Source organism: Pseudorca crassidens, chromosome 10, assembly GCF_039906515.1.
Source record: "Pseudorca crassidens isolate mPseCra1 chromosome 10, mPseCra1.hap1, whole genome shotgun sequence".
Taxonomy (NCBI): Eukaryota; Metazoa; Chordata; class Mammalia; order Artiodactyla; family Delphinidae; genus Pseudorca; species Pseudorca crassidens.
The window spans coordinates 96223270-96244029 of NC_090305.1; the positions used below are offsets into that span (position 1 = coordinate 96223270).

At 46.9% G+C, this 20760-nt stretch overlaps 2 long non-coding RNA genes across 2 annotated transcripts in view; one reads left to right on the forward strand and one right to left on the reverse strand.

Annotated features, from left to right (window-relative positions):
* LOC137232683 (uncharacterized) overlaps window positions 1-9397 on the forward strand; it is a 28474-nt gene extending 19077 nt beyond the window's left edge. Inside the window, exons 2-3 of the long non-coding RNA XR_010947139.1 lie at window positions 5797-5919; window positions 9258-9397. This is a non-coding gene — a long non-coding RNA (uncharacterized lncRNA). The remainder of the gene's footprint in view (window positions 1-5796; window positions 5920-9257) is intronic.
* Window positions 9398-14266: 4869 nt separating this feature from the next.
* LOC137233142 (uncharacterized) lies at window positions 14267-16105 on the reverse strand. The gene is made up of 2 exons (XR_010947318.1): window positions 15938-16105; window positions 14267-14753 (listed from the first exon to the last, which is right to left on the reverse strand). It is a non-coding gene; the product is annotated as an uncharacterized lncRNA (long non-coding RNA).
* Window positions 16106-20760: the final 4655 nt, after the last annotated feature.

Genomic DNA, 20760 nt, shown 5'->3' on the forward strand with positions numbered 1-20760 from the left:
TAGCAGTTTGGAGAAGTTACACAAAACGTGTCCCAAGTTGCACAGATAGCTAAATGGCGGAGCCAGAATTTGAACCCAGGGCTGAATGCGTCTCCCCACCCAGGGGTCCCTCCACCCGTGAGTCGCCTGCCCCCCGTACATGAGCGGCTGATCTCAGCATCACCCACTCCGGAGTGACCTTCCACCCGCTTCTTTGTAAGAGAGCAATGGACATATTTTAAAAATCATGAGAAAAAGGATTATGCTTGACCTCGCAAGCGGCTTTTGAGCTATATACATGCATACATCGCCCCCTCTTTGAAACAGCTGCAAGTTTTCTAAAGGAGTCTTCTGCTGTTAAAAATGCCGCATCCATTTTCCCAAGGCCTCTTCAGGTTGGCATATTTAAAGAAGACGTGAACTTGTCACTCAGCCCTCACTTTGCATGAATCATAAGAGGACCCTATGTGGGGAAACAGCTTAGTTCTAGGAGCCGGTAATAGAAGCCGGGGTTTGTCACCTTCATGGGTGCATCTCAAATCCCACTTGGGTGCTTGTCTGGGGCCCATGTGATGGGGCACCCTTGACCCAGGGGGATCCGAGCAATTGGGCAACGGCCACCTCAGCTGACAGATGCCCGAGTCACACACACAGCTGCTTCTGTGACCAGACCCCGGGCAGAGGCCAAAGAGTGTGGAATCTTCAGAGGGATGGCCTCTCCTCTGCTTCAAGACAATATTTCTAAATCAGGTATCATAACATAATGACAGTAATAAAAATACCTGAACACTTACCTATGATTATTCTCATTGGTGCTGGTGCTACTGTTGTTTCATTAACTAGCTGATTGAACAATCAAAGTACCTTGTAAGTTGCAAGGATTCTTTTTTTTTAAAACATCTTTATTGGAGTATAATTGCTTTACAATGGTGTGTTAGTTTCTGCTGTATAACAAAGTGAGTCAGCTATACATATACATATATCCCCATACCTCTTCCCGCTTGCGTCTCCCTCCCTCCCACCCTCCCTATCCCACCCCTCTAGGTGGTCACAAAACACCGAGCTGATCTCCGTGTGCTTTGCGGCTGCTTCCCACAAGCTATCTATTTTACGTTTAGTAGTGTATATATGTCCATGCCACTCTCTCACTTCGTCCCAGCTTACCCTTCCCCCTCCCCGAGTTGCAAGCATTCTTGCAATAAAGTGCAGCGCTTAAGAGCTCAAGCTCTGAGGGCAAAGCGACCTGGATCTGACGCCACTGTCACCTCTTGCTGGTCCTGTGAGTCGGGAGGTTACTTCAACTTTCTAGGCCTCAGTTTTCCTCATCTGGAAAATGGAGAGGGTAATATCAATAGCACGTGTTCCATAGAGGGGCTGGAAGGATTAAGTAGGATCATTTATGTAAAGCAGTTGAGAGCATGCTGGTTGGTTCAGAATGAGGGCTCGGCAATTGGAGGTGATAATTAACTATCAGAAGAGAGATGCTGGGAAATTGCCATTTCTCTGCCTTCAGAGAAAGCTGGGCTTCTAGGACCAACTGTTCTCTGCCTGTACTCTGTAAGCCCCTAAAAGGATTTGAGCTTCCCATTAGTGATGATACAGAAAGGAAAACAAAGAATGAAGCATGAAGTGATCTCTAGAAATGAACTACAGTTTCTCGCCCACGGGCCAGAAAAGGTGCTCAGGTATCTTGTTCGGCAGATTTTAGCTGGCAGAGATCTGCACGGTGGTGGCGGGATGGTAGAGGACACAAGGAAAGAATCTGTTTTCTCAGCTTTTCTTTTTCAATTTATTTTTTATTGAAGTATATTTGAATTACAATGTGTTAATTACTGCTGTACAACAAAGTGACTCTGTTATACATACATATATATATACATTCTTTTTCATATACTTTTCCATTATGGTTTATCACAGGTTATTGAATATCGTTCCAGCTTTCATTTCTGCCTGGGACATAGTCCTGAACGTATTTTCTCACCAGCAAGATCAAAGGGATGGTACACCCGACATCACTCAGGGTGCCCTGCTGGACAGCAGGGAGAAGGGGACACAAACCCAAGTATTTTCTGCCACAGCCACTTGTGTTTGAGAGGAGAGGACGCCATTCATCTTTGCTGTGCGCTAGGCCTCGACATAGGGTGACAAGTTGCTGCAAGATGAATATTCAATCGGAAATGCCAGTGGCCTGGCTTTCTTAAGAGTTGAGTTTCTCTATGGATCTGATTATCTTTCAGGACAAACCCAGTAACCCCGCTCTGAGTTTCAGGGTCTCCTCTCTTTTCTCCTGACATCTACTGAGTACTAACCATGCACCAGGAGTAGGCTGCATACCACAGGATGTGGGGTAATGGACTTGACGTGGTGTCTGCTCTCAGGAGGGTCCAGTCCAGTGGGAGAGATGAACACTGAGAAGATTCTTGCACCCACAATAACTGTCATTGCAATAGATACTAAGAAGGAAAAGGCCAGAAGGGGCAAGGATAAATATAAAGAAGAGGGACACTGTACCTGGTCCAGGGGTTCGGGGGAAGCCTCTCCCAGGAAGTGATGTTTCAACCAAGACTTGAAGGGTGAGAAGAAATCAGCCGGGCGAAGAGTGACTGGTGGGGACGTGGGTGGGGAAGTTTAGCATTTTCGAGAAACAAGGAAATGACCAGTGTGGCTGGAGCCCAGAACGCAGAAGGGAGAGTGACGTGACCTGGAGCCGGTGCGGGGGAAGGAGCCAGGGCTGGCCTACTTTGCTCTCACTTTGCACGGCACCGTTTAGTTTTGATGTGTACAGTTCCCAGGCGGGAGGACCTGTCGTGGGGTCGCAGGTCTGCAGGCCAGCGCGCTCTTCCAGGTCTGGCTCAGGCCTCCTTCCCGTGCTTCGCAGCGCCCCGTGGCCGTCTGGTCCCATGGTGGGGCTGCAGGACTTTCTCCTGGGAGCTTGGCAGCCCCTGAGTGCCGAGACCAGGGCTGTCCTCACTCAGAGATTTTGGGAGCCCAGCTTCAGTCACCCGGGTGATCTGGTTTCCTCTTCTTGTACTGCCTGTGATCCGGTGTCCCAGTAAAGAACCAAGTCCCCACTTCCTACCCTAGCCCCAGTACCTGGTCCCTTCATAACGGTGAGAGTGGCTGCCTTTCACACGGCCTTCCGAGCCGGGTCACTCGACCAGGGCTGAAGTGTGGCTCCTGCGTGTCAGGTTCTCTGGGTATAAAGGGGAGCAAACGAGACAGAGTCCTGCTCTGCAGCAGGCCACCGGGCGGCACGCTCAGCACCTTCCCTCTGATCCCATCTGATCCCCACTGCCATTAGTGCCCATTTTACAGACGAGGAGACAGAGTCAAAGAGAAGTTAAGCAGCTGGTCCAAAGTCACACTTGGCAGCGGTGGCAAAGCTGGGACTTGAACTCGTCTGATCCCGAAGCCCAGGTTCTTAACCAGTGCTCTCTATTCCATCCATTATTCCTCTTTCTCTCTGAAATTCTGGAAGTGTCCTTAGGCTGTGATTCTCCTACAACTGGGACTTCGTCTGTGGGTGCCTTGCGGCTGCTGTATGCCCCATGCTTTCCTGTGGCTGCAGCTCACCCTCCTGTTCTCACGTGCAGGGCCTCTCTCTGTCCCCATCACCTGCTGGCCGAGTTCCCTCCTGTGGCCAGTACTGTGTGCTCTTTGGAGTGTCACCTACTGCCTGGGGTTCAGCCTCTCACTCCCCAGGAGCAGGTCTGTTCTTTCCAGAGCCGTCATCACTGTCAGCAGTTCTTCTCAGGCCCCACCACTTGCCTGCTGCTGACCCTTTGATGTCCAGCTGGGTGACAGGGGACAGAGTAACGCTGTAGTAACCCAAAGAGTGACCAAAAGACCTGGAGTTCTCCTAAGAGTTGTGACTTCAAGGAAGTGTTTCTCAAAGGGGATAGCACATCCTTAGAGGATGTTTTCCTGGTGACGGTGCTTTTGGTTTTCACAAGGATTGCAGGGGTTGCGGGGATGGAAATGAGGAAGTCTCACATCCTCCTGGCTTTGGGGGCCAGTATGAGACAGGCCCGCGGAGCAAAGAGTTGTCTTGTGTCCCTCAAGATTTGAAAAGCCCCGCCACTGGCACAGGTGAGAACTTATTTTTCATTATCTGAGCATAGGTCCTAACTCTTTTTTTCACACAAACACAAACACCAGCATGGTTTTAATAGCCACCACGCTTCCCAGGAACGCTACTACTGTGTAAATGGAAGGAAGGCTCTAGCAGTTTACCGAGAGACGTCCGCCGTCTTGGAAAATGATGTCATTAATGGCAGTATCACACTTGGGATCTGAGTCACCAGGGCCACATAGTTGCATCAGTTTTCATTTAGAGCTGTTTCATTCATGGAGATTCTGTGTATGCTTCTCTAGCCCTTATTTGGAAATAGCAAATATAAAGCAAAACAGTGAACAACGTTCAGTCGAATATGGTCTAGTTCTTCTGAAATCCAGAGATCATCATTAAAAACAGGTGCAATCATTTGACTACTCACTGGTTCTTGAATCATCTGAGCACTTTCATATTATAAAATACATATTATACTGTAAACTGTATTTTTTATTTCTCCCTTATATGAAAAAATAATATATTGATTTTTAGAAATTTTTTGTAGGTAGATTATACCCGGTGTAAATTACAATTCAGGAGAGGAAGGACGATGTTACAAAAATATTTGTGTTAAGAAAAAGGGGTTATGGTGGAACTATGGACTATAGTTTTAAGAAAATGTGAATGACTTTTTACTTTTGGTGCCAGAATTTATACAGCAAATAAATGATCGTCCCATCCAAGCTTCCTCGGCTACCAAGGACTTACTTTAGTGGCCATTTTTGCTCCAAAGACTTTCCTAGTCTTCTCTTGGAACTGTCTTCGGAGACAAGGCAGGATTTTATTTGCACTTCCCGCCCCCAGCCCCCTTGAGAATTTTCTAGATATTTGAAAAGAGCCAACAGTTTTTCAGATCAAACTGTCACGACCAAGCTGGGTGATAATAGTCTTGGTCACGGGCTGTGAGATTTGGGGGCAGGCATTGTGTTTCATCTGTCCTTGCCTCTTCACCCCACCACTGGTACACGGCAATGGTAGATGCTCAGTATTGAGATGAACCGAATTTTGTCAAATATGTGATGTGAACTAAATCGATGCCCACGTATCATACTGAATTTAAATAATACAGCAGTGTGTACTGGGGCAGTAAACAGAACCTGGGTTGTTTTCTGGGTGTCAGTGAAAACATTTAAAAGTTGGTATGTCATGGCAGTCCAGTAAGAGGGGACGGGGGCTGTGACCAGCGGGTCAGCCCGAGTTGCTGCATTCCAGCTGAAAATCAGCCCCGCGGCTCCCTATCCGCTCCCTTGGGAATCCCAGTTTCAGAGGAGTAATGGTGCGTTTTGAAAGTTCTCCTCTCCTTACTGTAAACACTGTTAACAATTTAGCGAGTCTCCTTTCAGACTTAAAATACAGTCCACGCTCCGTATCCGCGTATCTGCGGCGTCCGCGTCCACGCATTCAACCAACCACAGAGCGCGTTGAACCGAGCATGCGGACCCGCGGATATGGAGAGCCGACTGCGCTTGCGCCATTTTATAGACAGGAAGTGAGCATCCGCGAAGTTTTGTGTCTGCCCGGGGTCCTGGAACCAGTATCCCGGGGATACGGAGGGACAACTGTGTTTCCATGGAAGGAGTGCGTGTGTGAGGGAGGTGTGTTCAGGGAAAGTGAGAGAGAGTGTCATGTATTTCTTCCACTTGAAAAATGAGATTATATCACAGTACTGTTCTAAAACGTGCTCTTTGCCTCTTTCTGTATCGCAGCCCATTTCGAACCACATTCTGATCAAATGCTTGGCTCTGGAGGAAATTCCAAAGCAAGAATGCCAGAGGTGTTTTGAAGTAAGAAAGACAAGAGGACGATTTTAATTGAAAATATGCCTTCAGGTATGAGTTCTTCTGAATGCCATTGTTCCCTCCTCTTTTGAAACGTACTGGAACTTTGGAGCTGGTACCTTTGAGTTCAACCTCATTTACAATTGGGGTCAATGTTCTGAAGGATGAAATAGTGTGATGGTTTAAACACTAGAAGAAGAGGTCTCTTTAGACAGAGTAATCAGGGAAGGCGTCTTGGAGGAGGTGACTCCTGAAAGGAGACCAGAGATCATGCAAAGGCCCTGAGGGAAGAGAGAGCTTGGTGTACTTGAGGAACCACAGGAGATGTGAGAGATTAGTGACCAACCATAAAAGCCCTGGGAGGGAGGAGCCTGACCTTGTAGGGTCTTGTAGGCCTACATGAACTTCCTGATAAGAGCTTGGATTTTATTCTAAAGGGAGTGACATACTCTGATTTTTTTTGTTTTTTAAAAATAAATTATTTATTTATTTATTTATTTTTGGCTGTGTTGTCTCTTCGTTGCTGTGCATGGGCTTTCTCTAGTTGCTTTGAGCAGGGACTACTCTTCGTTGTGGTGCGCAGGCTTCTCATGGCGGTGGCTTCTCTTTGTTGCGGAGCATGGGCTGGCTCTAGGCGCAGAGGCTTCCCTAGTTGTGGCGTACAGGCTCAGTAGTTGTGGCTTGCAGGCTCTAGAGCGCAGGCTCAGTAGTTGGTGGCGCATGGCCTTAGTTGCTCCGCGGCATGTGGGATCTTCCTGGAGCAGGGCTCAAACCAGAGTCCCCTGCACTGGCAGGCGGATTCTTAACCACTGCACCGCCAGGGAAGTCCCTCTGATTTGATTTTAAACGATGTCTTTGGAGAATGTGTTGGAGAATAGCAAAGGTCAAAGCATTGGGACCTGTTAGGAACCACTGTAGTTGTCCAGGCAAGAGAGGATGACAGAGCTTGGATGAGCGAGATGTTGTGGACACAGAGAGAAGTAAATGGATTCAAGATCTCCTGAGGTGGAACCACCAGGATTTGCTGATGAAGTGATGTAATGTGTGTGTGTGCGTGCACGCAGGCTAGGATTTGGGCCTGAGTAACTTTGTGTATGGTGGTACTATTTCTAGAAATAGGGAAGATGGGGGAAGAACAACTTTGGGAGGCAGAGGGGTAAGGGAAGTGAGAGTTCCTTTTTGGTCAAATTCATATCGAAATGCCTTTTTGACACCCATGTGAGATACCAAGTAGGAAGTTGGATAAATACATTAAGAGTTTTAGGGATGGGTCTGTCTGAAGAGGCACATTTCAGAGTAATCCACATTTAGATATTATTTAAAGCCAAGGGAGCTGACATTGGAAGGTGGCTGCATTTTCCAGTTTTTTTAAACGTCTTTATTGCAAAGTTTCTGAGTGCTAAGAAAAAGAACTTAAAGAGAGGGAAGAGAGAGAACAATTCCAATTTTATCTATAGCCTTTGTCTTGCAACAGAACAAGTGTTTGGATTTTGCAGGGTCCTTTTTTAGCAGGGCCTGGGAATGGCACGCTTTTATGAGACATGGGACACACACACCACCTGCTGGTCATTTCTTGGCATTTTCCAACACGCCTTTCAGGGCAGAAAGAAGTTTTCAGTTTAAGTGTAAGGTGCCGTGGGAATACTAAAGAAATCAGGATCAAGGTTGCTGCCCTCCGTACCTAAGAGGCTCCCACTGGGAGGCCGCAGATGCCATGGGTGTGGTGAAATAGTGGGTTTGGAGCAGAGAGAGCTGGGTTTGAATCTCACCTTTGCTTAAGCAAATGGCAAGGCTCTTGCCTCTAGACTGTAGAGGAGCATGTCCAACAACACTTTCTGTGTGGTTAGAAACGTTCTACATCTGATCCGTTCAATCTGGTGGCCACTAGCCACCCCTGGCTGTTGAGTACTTGAAATGCGGCTGGTGTAACTGAGGAGCTGACTTTTAAAATTGTAATTACTTTACGTTTAAGTTTAAATAGTCAGCTGTAGGTAGTGACTACCGTATTGAACAACACAGTTTTAAAGAGTCAGTTTCCTCACCTGTACAAGTGGGGATGACAGCACCTACCTATGGGATCTTGTGCAAGTTAAATGAGATGATTTCAGAGTACATCTACCAAGATGCATGGCCGATAACAGCCCGTTATCATGTGTGTTCAGATATACACCCAGAGGCATCAGTAGAACATTCCACCTGCACACCCATCACTAAATTTTTCATTAATCTCCTGCCTTGAATTAAAAAGGAAAACAGGGAAGGTTCATTAGTACCACAGGTCTGTCTCAAAAAAAAAAAAAAACCAAACCATTCTGTTTGGAATGAATCAGTCAGTGTGGTGTTTTGTATTTTTTTCGCTCTCTCTCTCTGAGATGGGAGACTGTATCAGCTTATGGTAAGAGAGTCATGCCAGTCAATGAATAATCAAAGGCAAAGCCAAGCAGATGATACATCTTGGCCTCCGTCCTGTGAAGCCACCCACTAAGCAACGTTGAATAAATCTGTTCAGGCTTAGCATATTTTTCAGGGTAATTGGTTGCAGTTTTTTCAGACTCGTCCATTGGTTAACCTTATCTTGGGCTTATTCCAAGCTAATGAAACAGAGAATGAAGTAAGTTCTGATTTTGGTTTTAAGTTTCAGGGAGGGGAGCGGAGCACTAGACTTAGTGCTGGGAGCAAAAAGAAATGTTTGTTCAGGCTTCTCTACCCTGAATGCAGGGCAACACCTGGGTTTCTGTTATTTTCGTGGATGGTTCCCGTCTCCATGGAGAGGGCTACAGGTGACTTAGCGCGGACATCACAGAATACCATGTAATTAAACTAATTATGGCTCTGTGGAAGCAGGGTGTTAGCATTTTAAATCATGGGGTGGGAAAGCTGTGAAGATAAACGAGAGGCACTCTCTAGAAATAGTTAACTGTGGGAGCTTAGCGTCAGGAGATCTGCGTTCAAGTTTTAGCTTCTCCCCTTGGCCACCGTGTGACCTTGAGTAAGTAAGATCTCAGAGCCTCTGTCTTCTTGTCAGTAAAATGGGCCTATTGCTCCCTACCTCAACAGATGGTTGTGAGGAGAAATAAGTTAATGCCTGTAAAGCACCAGCACAGTGCCTGATTGTAAAGACTAAAAAAAAGGCTGGCTGGTGTCATGTCATCTCTTCTTTTATGTGAGACAGCAATTGTTCTGAGAGAAAAACCCCACGGCACAGCCTTTTTGTGTCCCCCCAATGTTTTCGGTTGCGTTGTTTCTCCCCAAATTTGTATGTTGAAGTCCTAACCCCCAGTACTTCAGAATGTGACTGCATTTGGAGATAGGGTCTTTAAAGAGGTAACTAAGGTAAAATGAGGCCATGAGGGTGGGCCCTAATCCAATGTGATTGGTGTCCTTCTAAGATGAAGAAATTTGGATCCACACATGTAATAAGGACAGACCATGTGAAGACAGAGGGAGAAGACAGCCATCTGCAAACCAAGGAGAGAGACCTCGAAAGAAACCAGCCCTGCCGACACTCAGACTTGTAGCCTCCAGAACTGTGAGAGAACATACTTCTGTAGTTTAAGCCACGCAGTCTGTGGTACTTAGTTATGGCAGCCCTAGCAATCCAGTACACCCACTCTGCCTGGTACTCAGTCATTCTTTTTGTTTTAAATAAGTTTATTTATTTATTTTTGGCTGCGTTGGGTCTTTGTTGCTGCACATGGGCTTCCTCTAGTTGTGGTGAGCGGGGGCTACTCTTCGTTGCGGTGCGTGGGCTTCTCATTGCGGTGGCTTCTCTTGTTGTGGAGCACAGGCTCTAGGCATGTGAGCTCAGTAGTTGTGGCATGAGGGCTCAGTAGTTGTGGCATGAGAGCTCAGTAGTCGTGGCACGCGGGCTCAGTAGTTGTGGCTCGCGGGCTGTAGAGCGCAGGCTCAGTACTTTGGCACACGGGTTTGGTTGCTCCGTGGCATGTGGGATCTTCCTGGACCAGGGCTCAAACCTGTGTCCCCTGCATTGGCAGTGGACTCCCAACCACTGCACCACCAAGGAAGTCCAGTCATTCATTTTTTTTCCAGCAAATGTTTTTATGCCTACTGTGTTCTAAGTTCTGAAGACACAAAGATGAAGAACACAGTTTCTATGCCCACGGAACATATCTTCTAGTTGAGCACACAGATGAGATAATTCTTATCGACAGTACAAAGGCCCCAAGGAAGAAATGAGCTTGGAGGGTTGATGGAGTAGATGGATGAGGGAGAATGGTTATGAGACAAGGTGGAGAGACAGGCAGGGTGCAACCAGCTCACCAACTCGTAAGTTTTCATGTGTGTTTAATTCATGAAAAGCCAGCACTGGAACTCAATCCCGCTGAGTCCCTGGCCTCCGCTGTCCTCATAAACGCCACTGTGATTCTTGTTGAGTGTTGAGCGTGATGGGCTCTGTGACGCACCACTCAGCTCCTCCTTCTGGAAAGAAGGATTATGCCCCTAGGACTTGGGAATGATGCTGGAAGAGAGCCATCTGTTGTCATTCCACTTTGGGGTTTGCATTAACTGAAGAAAACTGCCTTGCCTGGTCATGCTGCCTTCCAAGTTCATGCTTCCTTCCAGAGCAACGCATATCCAGTGACTGGGAGATGCTAGGGTGTAAAGCTGACCCTCCTGCTGCAAATTGAGACAATTCAGGAGGGCCAGCTCAGCCTCAGAGCTGCCCATGAGATTAGCTGAGACCTTTGTTGAGAGTGCCTTGCGGGTCAGCTTGTCCCTCTGTCCAATCCTGCTTCTGTCCCTTCTCTTTCACAAGTCTTGTCTCCAAGACCTAATAGTCATCCAGCTGCTAATCTCCATCTCTGAATCTGTCTCTCGGGAGCCCCACCTGTGACAATGTCCCTACTGAAAATCAAGCATGGGTGACCAGCAAATGCAGAAGATCTTCAAGGCTTCCAAATCAGAGGACGGCTGTGCGTCGGGCAACAGTGAAGCCCTGAGAGATGGAATATGGTTTTTAGAGGGGATCATGAGTCTTCTGGGAGTGCTTGCTGTACTCCCACAACCCCTTCCCAGTGGTCCCTGATGCTTGGGCCACCACATGACCCTGCATCTTGGCTCCAGCTGCCTGGACCAGGGGCAGGTGTCAGACTCAAAGGCACTCCTCTGTAGGCAGGCCAGCAGCCAATGAGATGGCATTTTGCAAGCACCGTGTCTAACAGATCCTCCTGTCTACCTCTCCAGACTCTCCTGCAATGTGGTCCCTACCTTCACTTTCCAGGGATGCTGGCTTCCTGCAGCTTCTCCTTCGCTAAGACGTATCACATGGAACTGCCTCGGCCTGGAGCCAGAGGCATTCGCCCCTCCCCATGCCTCTCCTCTACCGTCCTAGAATGACTACTTATCCTTTTATCTTTTTTTTTTTTTTTTGCGGTACGAGGGCCTCTCACTGTTGTGGCCTCTCCCGTTGCGGAGCACAGGCTCCGGACGCGCAGGCTCAGTGGCCATGGCCTCAGTGGCCACCAGGGAAGCCCCATCCTTTTATCTTTTAAAAGTCGCTTCTTTGAGGAACTTCCTTACCACTCCCTGACTTTTTGTAGTTTCCTTCACATAACTTACCCCAGTTTGTAAATCTATGTTAGGATTGATGTCTGGGAGCCACGCTCGGCTACCGGCCACGTGAGGGTAGGGTCCCGTTCCGTTCTGCTCTTCACTGTACTCCCAGCTCCCACCACGGTGCCCGGAGCATGGGGAGCACTCAGCACTGTTAGTTGAAAAACTTAATACAGAATTTCTTCTTGAAGGGTAATTGAATGAGCCAAATCAGTTCCCTTTTCTTCAGATTAGAAGTTTAAATTAGGGATTTCCCTGGCGGTCCAGTGGGTAGGACTCGGCACTCTCACTGCCTGGGCCCAGGTTCAATCCCTGGTTAGGGAACTAAGATCCCACAAGCCGCACGGCATGGCCAGAAAAAGAAAAAAGGAATAAGAAGAAGTTCAAATGAGAAAAATACACCCAGAGAGAGTCAGAGTTGATGAGGCTTAGGGTGGAGCAGTAGTTCTCAAAGTGTGGTCCAGGGACCCCTGGAGGTCCCTAAAAACCTTTCAGGGGATGCACGAGATCAAAACTATATTCCTGTTAATTCTAAGATATTATTTTGTGTTTTATCACCCTCATTTTTTATGAGTATATAGAATATGAAAAGCTCCTTTTATAGTTTCAGATTCCACATTGTAACAAACTTTTAAGAGACTACCACTTGTCAAGTTTTGGGAAAATACCAAAAAAGAATACCCACAACTCTCTGAAAAGCCTTGTAAAATCTGTCTTTTTTAACAATACATATCTCTGTGAGGCCAGGTTTTCTTCACATGCTTTAACCAAAGAACATATGGCAATGTCATTCTGCAGAAACATATATGAGAATTCAGCTATGTTGTATTGCAAGACAATTGAAAAAATGTGAAACAAGGGCATGCTTCTCACTGAATATATTCTATTGGAAAGTGTAGTTATTTTTCATAAAAATATGTTGTTTATACTAACACGAAATGAGTTCATTGTGAGTTTTATTGACAGCTATAAAATTTCTCAATTTTAATTTCTAATATGATAAATATCAATAAAAATAATTCACACAAGTAAAAGCTCTTTGGGGTCATCAATAAACTTTTAAATTGCAAAGAGATTCTGAGACCAAAAAGTTTCAGAGCCACCGGGGTCAAGTATTACTCAGAATTCTGAGTAATTTTGGACGCAAGAGACAAACTCAACTCAAACAGCCATAAGCCAAAGCCTGTGTCTCTTCACCTCTTGGTCCCTCACCCCTTAGTGTTAGCTTCATGCTCTGCAGGCCTTCCTCAAGAGCAGGTGATGATGGCTGTCTGCAGCTCCAGGTTTAAATCCTATTGGCTTAGCAATCTCAGCACATCCTTTCCAATAGTTCCAGCAAAATCCACAGTGTAGACTCTCATTGGACTGCCTCCCATCCCATTTTTGTCCCCAAGCCAATCACCATGACTCTGCTCGGTCAGGTCTTGGTCTTCCATTCGTCCCTGCAATGGTGAGTTGTGGGCAGTCAGTCGAATGAACCGCGTGGACCAAGGAGGGTGCCTCCTCAGAGGAAACTCAGAAAGCTCTGACCAGGAGGAAGGAAAAGGGTGTCGCATGGGCAAACAATATTTGTCAACTTGGGAAGATAGGAGTAGAAGGCTGAGAAAATCAGAAGAGTAAGTTATCTCTGAGGAGAATTCGGAATAGGCAGATTTTAAGGGGTTTAAATTATTATTATTATTATTTTTTTTTTTTGGCGGTACGCGGGCCTCTCACTGTTGTGCCCTCTCCTGTTGCGGAGCACAGCCTCCGGATGCGCAGGCTCAGCGGCCATGGCTCACGGGCGCAGCCGCTCTGCGGCATGTGGGATCTTCCCAGACCGGGGCACGAACCTGCATCCCCTGCATCGGCAGGCAGACTCTCAACCACTGCACCACCAGGGAAGCCCGGGTTTAAATTCTTGAATAAAAAGCCCATGCCCCCTCCTTTCTCTTCTCTCAAATCTTTCCTCTTATCTCCACCAACATCTTGAAAGATCGTTTTAGAAAAGAAGACAGAGGGGAGGGTATTAGGGAAACCTGGGCTGGTGAGACATGTTGGGACAGGATTGGTAGAGGGAGGTGTTTCTGACTTCCTGTTCCTGTCTCACCCGTGGGGCCTTGGTGATGATGAAAAATGAGTAGCTGTGGCCTGTGCTGACTGGATATAAGCATCTCCAGTATTTTGGGGTCTCTCTTTCTGCTCCCCAATACAAACTGGATAACATCTCATGCTCTGACCTCCAAACGTATCTATCCTGGTCCTGTTTCCTGCAGCCTCTGTGCCATATTAGGGGTCATTGAGGAAGAAGAGGGGGCAGTAAAAGAGTTAAGTCAAGACTGGAATTTGGAAGGATGACTTGGGGTTCAGAGTCCTTTAGCATCCCTCAAAAAAAACCCATGAAAGACTTTGCCTGTTACTGCTGCAAAGGTGAAGGCTCCCCATGGAGAGCTAATCCTCAAGAAGACTGCCCCCTCTCTCCGCTCTCATATGGACAGAGCTTCACTGTGGACTTTTACATGCAAAAGAAAATTTAGACTTGTTCCACGTGGACCCAAGACAGGAGAGAGGACCAGGGATGAGAAATAGAGGCAGAACTATTTTGTCTCAGTATAAAGGAAAGTATTCAGTCCCATCATCCGGAGCTGGAATGGGCTGCTTCCGATGTGTGTTTTGGGGGGACAGGTCACTTACGCACTGTTGCATGACTCCATTTTCTTCCAGGTCATCAGTGTTGGGGGTGCTGAAAACCAGACTACGAGGTAAGCACAAGATAAATTATGATTTACTCTGAAGGGCTGCTTCTCTTTCCTTCCCTCCCTCCCTCCTTTCTTGCTTGCCTTCATGAATATCAATACTTTATTTTGGTATAAAGACAGGAATCTGGAAAATGCATCATATTTGAAATTTTCTTGGTTCTCCCTCCTGTGGCGGAAAGCCTTCCCTCATCTGTTCAAATCCAAATACTTGAAAACTGCAGCAGCGATACAAACGCGTGACCGAAAGACACTCAGAGGGAGAAGGTAGCCTGAGCCAGTGGTGTCCCTCGGTGCAGATGCCCGGGGTGCTGCATGGGAGCTTCTCTTTCTGCTTTTCCTTGTCTGTCCTTCTTGCTCTTCAGAGAGGGCTCTTGAAGTTGTTGGTGGGTCCAGTGTCGTGAAGCCTCTTCGGTGGCTTGGCTGGAGGGATCTTGGAAGTGGGCACAGGGCAGAGTCTGAGTTATCACTCTCCCGATTGCTGTCCAGAGGGGCGGCAGGAAGCAGGCTGTTCTCATCTTTCTTTGGAGTGGTTTTGAGCCAAACATCTTGCATTGGTTTTCCAACCCTTAGCATCTGGGCAAAGGAAGGAAAGGGTGAGTCTTGTTTCAGACTCCTGTTGCCAAAGGAGGACTGCCCTGGGGCAGCGGGTGACAGAGGGGTCAGCAGGAAGTCTACAAGGCGCTCTGCACTTCTGCTAAGAGAGCAAAGGGAGAGGGTGCCCTGGCCCAAAGCGGAGCCGGCGGAGCAGGTACAGGAATCAGAGGCAGGAAACTGCTGATTCTCTTGCGGAGCACAGGCTTCTGGCCGCCCGCCCTGGCCCTTGTCTTCCATCTCCCTCATGCGCTCCCAGCAGCGTTCCTCCCAAGCCTTCTTCTGGTGCTGGGGCTCCCCCTTCTTCATGTCACCTGAGAGCATCTCTGGGGTTCCCTTAGCGACCGTGGGGGAGGGCTCCATTTCCTGAGGCCCGGTCAGCGATAGACCTACACTGGGTCTATCCACTCGCGTCTCCCACATGACTTCACGTGTACATCTGGAAAACAACAGCTCCCATCTCCTCTTTACAGAAGGACCCTGAGTGTTGGTAAGATGTGTTAGTGCCCAGAGATTTTGATGCTTATTCCTTCTGGGTTCCTGGTACCCGAGTCTCCTAGGACCTGTGTTTCTATTGGATCGCCTCACCCAATTTTCTAAGGTCCTGGTACCTAAGTAAGGAAGCTGCTTGTATGCCTAAGTTCCTCTGGCCCTCTGGAAAGTGGCAGTGCAACAAAAAGCTGCCCGTTGATCTCTTTAATAGTGTCACCAGCGTGTGTTGCATGACCACCTGTAGGGTAATGCCAGGAAGAACAAAAGCCTTCATTTCTTAAATACTTAGTGCCTTATGTGGATGGGCTCCTTTACTTCTCTCAACAATATTATGATATAAGTACTATTATTATGTGCATTTTACAGATGAGGAAACCAAGGCTCTGAGAAGTTAATTGGCTTGGTCAAGAACACATAGCTAGATTAGTATAGAAAATGGAATTAAAAACCTAGTCTGCCTGATACCAGGGTGCATAGTCTCGGCCATTGTACAAACTGCTTCTTGGTATTCCTGGTAATATCTCCATGAGGAGTTGTAAAGAGAATTAAAACACTGGATAGAGAGAGGAAGATGGAAGTTGGACTCTGTATTAATTAGGGAAATGCTAGCTACAAGAATGATTAAGCCCCTGATTTCAGAGTCTTAACACAGTAAAAATGTATTTGTTACTCACATAACAATCTGATGAAGATCGTCCTGGTGGTGATTCAGGGACCCATATGGTGATTCAGGGACCCAAGTATGTCTCATCTCATGGCTCTGCCATCCCTTGAAGGCTTAGAGACCTCTGTGTCCAGGAGGAAGGGGAGAGAGAAGACGTGACACACTCTCTTCTTAACTGCTTTGGCCAGAAGTGGCACACATCACATCTGCTCACTTTATATTGGCCAATACCAGTCACACGCCCTTGCACAAATGAAAGGCATTGAGAAAGGTATTGCCTCCCTGGGCAGCCATGTTTCAGCCACAACTCTTCTGCGTGGGAGGGGGAGCATGAAATATTTGATAAAAAGTTAGTTATTTCTGCCCTGGTCTCAATGAGTATAAGTTCCTTCTACCCCATAGGTTCTATGGTTACATGATTTAATTTGTCTGGAATACATGGGAATTTGATGAGGGTTAAGGTCCTTTCAATAGGACAGTGTTCGTGTGAGAAATGATCAAGACAGAAAATGTCTGTGGTAAGTGTATTATGTGGCCTGATGTTTTCAGCATCTGAAAAATGAGTGTCCGGATCCTTTTTCCGTACTCTAATCAGTGTGGTCCATTGCCGGATTCTAACAGGAGGGCAGCATGGACTCCAGAGGTGGCAGCCTTGCTTAGACTACATGAGTCACTGCAGAGAGAGGTACCCAAAGATGTGGTTTTTCCATACTGTTTAGAAATAAGCATCTGAGAAGTGTGGAAACATGCCGTCCTGATTTACCAGCTCTGTCGTTAAGCGCTGGCATCATCACCATCTGCCGAATGTGGAAGTTGTTTAAAAATGAGTCACCTGGCACCAAAAATCATTTCTGCACAGAGCCTCCCCCATCATCTCTTGGTATCAACAAAAAGTCTCTGCTGCTTGTAAGTTCTAAGAAGCCTGGGAGAGCGTGAGTCCCCCCGGGTGGCATTTGGTTATTTATCCTCCAGTGCAAAGGCATCAATTTCCTTGAACCTTATGGGCACACTTACTTTTCAAGGATGCTGAATTACGTTGCATGGACAAATGCAGTATTATTTCTAAGTTCCTATGAGTACTGGCTGAATTACACTCCTTCGCACCTCTTTCCCATCTCATACCCAGTACTTCTCTGATAGGTGGCAGTTTAACCAATTAGAGGCATAATACAATTTGTCTCATACATCCAGAAACATGTTGAACCTGTCCAAAGTCCATTTATTGGTGATTTCTTTTCTAGGTAAGTCAATGTCCCTTTGATATCCCGTAGCTTAAATAATGAAATATGAGGTTAACTACTATTAACACATCTTATTCTAGAGGCTAGAGCAATGAAAGAGGGGGAAAACTGGTTTGTGTATAAGCAAATATATTCATGTCAAATAAGGAAGAATGCGCACAGCTATCACGGTCCTGGTTTCTGCGACTGATCGTGTGGTCATAGTGGATATTTATGACCACTGCCTTCCTCTACCCACCCCATATTCACTTTGTCCTTAGCAAGCACATTGTTCAGGGCTCCATGCCAGAGCCCACACTTTCTTTTTTTTTTTTCTTTTTTTTTTTTTTTGACTGCGTTAGGTCTTCATTGCTGTGCACGGGCTTTCTCTAGTTGTGGCGAGCAGGGGCTATCCTTCATGGCGGTGCACTGGCTTCTCATTGTGGTGGCTTCTCTCTCGTTGTGGAGCCTGGGCTCTAGGCACGCAGACTTCAGTAATTGCAGCACTCGGGCTCAGTAGTTGTGGCTCGTGGGCCCTAGAGCGCATGGGCTTCAGTAGTTGCGGCACTCGGGCTCCAGAGCACAGGTTCAGGAGTTGTGGCGCATGGGCTTAGTTGCTCCGCAGCATGTGGGATCTTCCCGGACCAGAGATCGAACCCATGTCCCCTGCATTGGCAGGTGGATTCTTAACCACTGCGCCACCAGGGAAGTCCCAGAGCCCACACTTTTATTCCTAACCCGCTTATTGTGTAACCCCCAAATCCACCAGTTTTCTGCAGGGCCTAGAACACAAGAAGACTGTGCCGTGGGATCAGGCTGCTGCCGGGTGGTGCTTGCAGCGCCTCAGCAGAGGGAAACTGTTCCGAGCCACTGGTATGCCCCCTCCAGGTGCCTCCCAGCGGAGAACCTTAGGATTTGGAGGCAAAGCTGAGCCATCCTCAGCCAATAACTATTCTCCTTTTAAGAGGCCTTGGGCCACCAGGTTACCAGGCCACGTGAGGTGACCGTAGGGCCTAGGAGGTGTGCTGGCTTGCTCTCCATCAGTTGTGAAATATCAGAATATGTGTCCATCTTTAAGAGCCCAGACAGTTTGATCACAGGGATTTCTATAAAAGTTATTAGGAGACCTGAGCTACGATCCTAATTGGTGTTGCCAGCCAGATGGGTGACTTGAAAATCTACCTTCCTTGTCTGTAAAGTAGGGGTCCCACACTCACTGAGAAAGGACCAAGCAAACCTGGTACAGGGCAAGGTTCCATCCGGTGGATCTGTAGAGCAGTGGATTTGCTCCATAGAGGTTTTTACAAAAGGATTTTATGATCAAATCCATTTGCTAAGCCTAATCATGTCCGTTGCTCTCTTACATGGCTTTAAAAAAAAATAAATTTATTTATTTATTTTTGGCTGCATTGGGTTTTCATGGCTGTGTGCGGGCTTTCTGTAGTTGCGGCGAGCGGGAGCTACTCTTAGTTGCGGTGCACGGGCTTCTTATTGCGGTGGCTTCTCTTGTTGCGGAGCCTGGGCTATAGGCTCACGGGCTTCAGTGGTTGTGGCTCATGGGCTCTAGAGCGCAGGCTCAGTAGTTGTGGTGCACGGGCTTAGTTGCTCCGCGGCATGTGGGATCTTCCTGGACCAGGGCTTGAACCTGTGTCCCCTGCATTGGCAGGTGGATTCTTAACCACTGTGCCACAAGGGAAGTCCTTACATGACTTTTTATCATCTTTAATTTTCTAATGTGCATGTGATGTTCAGGAGAGCATGTGTATCATTTTCCAAACTTGTCAAAAAATACATGTATTTTTCATATAAATATAAAAACTGGTAAAAACCCCTTCTTATTGCAGACACCTATTAATATCATCAGGAACCAGGCTTCCATGGAATACGGGGCAGGAAGTTCTGTTATGGAGTATTCTATAAAAATGATAAACAGCTGTTTAAATTGGTAAGTCCAATGTCTGGATTTATACATGAGAATTTTTTTTTTTTTTGCGGTATGCGGCCCTCTCACTGCTGTGGCCTCTCCCGTTGTGGAGCACAGGCTCTGGACGCGCAGGCTCAGCGGCCATGGCTCACGGGCCCAGCCGCTCCGCGGCATGTGGGATCTTCCCAGACTGGAGCACGAACCCATGTCCCCTGCATCGGCAGGCGGACTCTTAAACACTGTGCCACCATGGAAGCCCCTATACATGAGAATTTTTATAGAAAATAGATTTAGGTTAAAAGAAGCCAAGGATTAAATTGCATGTACATATTGATGACAGGGAAAATTATATCTAAGTACTTTGAAGAGGAGGGAAAATAAGAGCTAGGGTGTATTTGAGAAGTATGGGACTGTTTTTCCATATATTGGGGTTGATGGTAGTCAGTTTAACCGATTAAATTATCAAGTGTTAGACTCAATGGGTATTTTTTAAACAGTGTCCCAGGTGGCCAAGGGTAAGGTCAGGGTTAAGGGGAGAATGAGGCAAGCTCTGAAAACCTACACTCTGCTTTAACTAAATCACCTCTGCCTTTATGTGGAAGCAGAGACACGGGCTGTGGAGTCAGGAATCCTGACGTCGAATCCCACCTGCTACAGCCACTGGCAATGTGCCCTTGCTTGTCTCTGACCCTTGGCATCTTTCTCTGTCAATGTACAAAAGGAAGAACCTCCCTCTTAAGGCTGTAGACAGGATGAAATGAGGTAATCCTGGCCAAGTGCAAAGCACAGTACCAGACCCTGTGAAGGAAAATTCTTCCACTTAATGGGTTTCCATGTAAGTGCCTAAGCAAGGGGCCTCACAACTAAAAAGCCTTGAAAAACACAGGACTAGATGATTTTTAAGGTCTTTTTCATTGTTAAGAGTCTGGGGGGCTTCCCTGGTGGCACAGCGATTAAGAATCCGCCTGCCAATGCAGGGGACACGGATTCGAGCCCTGGTCCGGGAAGATCCCACATGCCGCGGAGCAACCAAGCCCGTGTGCCACAACTACTGAGCCTGCGCTCTAGAGCCCGTGCTCCGCAACAAGAGAAGCCACCACAACAAGAAGCTTGCGCACCACAATGAGGAGTAGCCCCCGCTCGCTGCAACTACAGAAAGCCTGCACGCAGCAACGAAGACCCAACATAGCCAAAAATAAATAAATATATATATTTTTTAAAAAAGGAGTCTGTGATCCAACAATATAACAGGTATGTCCAGTGGCAGAAAATTCCCCCTGTTCCTGCTCCTCTGTTGTCACTTCTGGTCAAAAAGGAGAAAAAAAAAAAAGCATTCGTCCTATAGTTCCTCAATCCTCGCTTTTTGCTAACTTCATTTGGTTCTTCTTCTAAATAGAACTGGCAGAAATGTCCAAAGGGCTGCAGTTTGTCTTCATACAAAGGCACACTGAACTCTTGATTAACTGAGGAGATGAACAGGTTCACTGGCTTCTGTTTTTAATGTAAAAATTGTCCTCTTAAAAAAATACGGTTTTCTATAGAAAGTCTACATACTAGAGAGTATCTAAAAATGGACACAGTTTCTTTATAGGAATATGCTTCCTCCTTTGCCAGTGGTACTCACAAAGTGAATTAAATTTTTACTGGGGAACAGACGGTTTAAGACTTGACTGATAGTGAAGTGAAGAG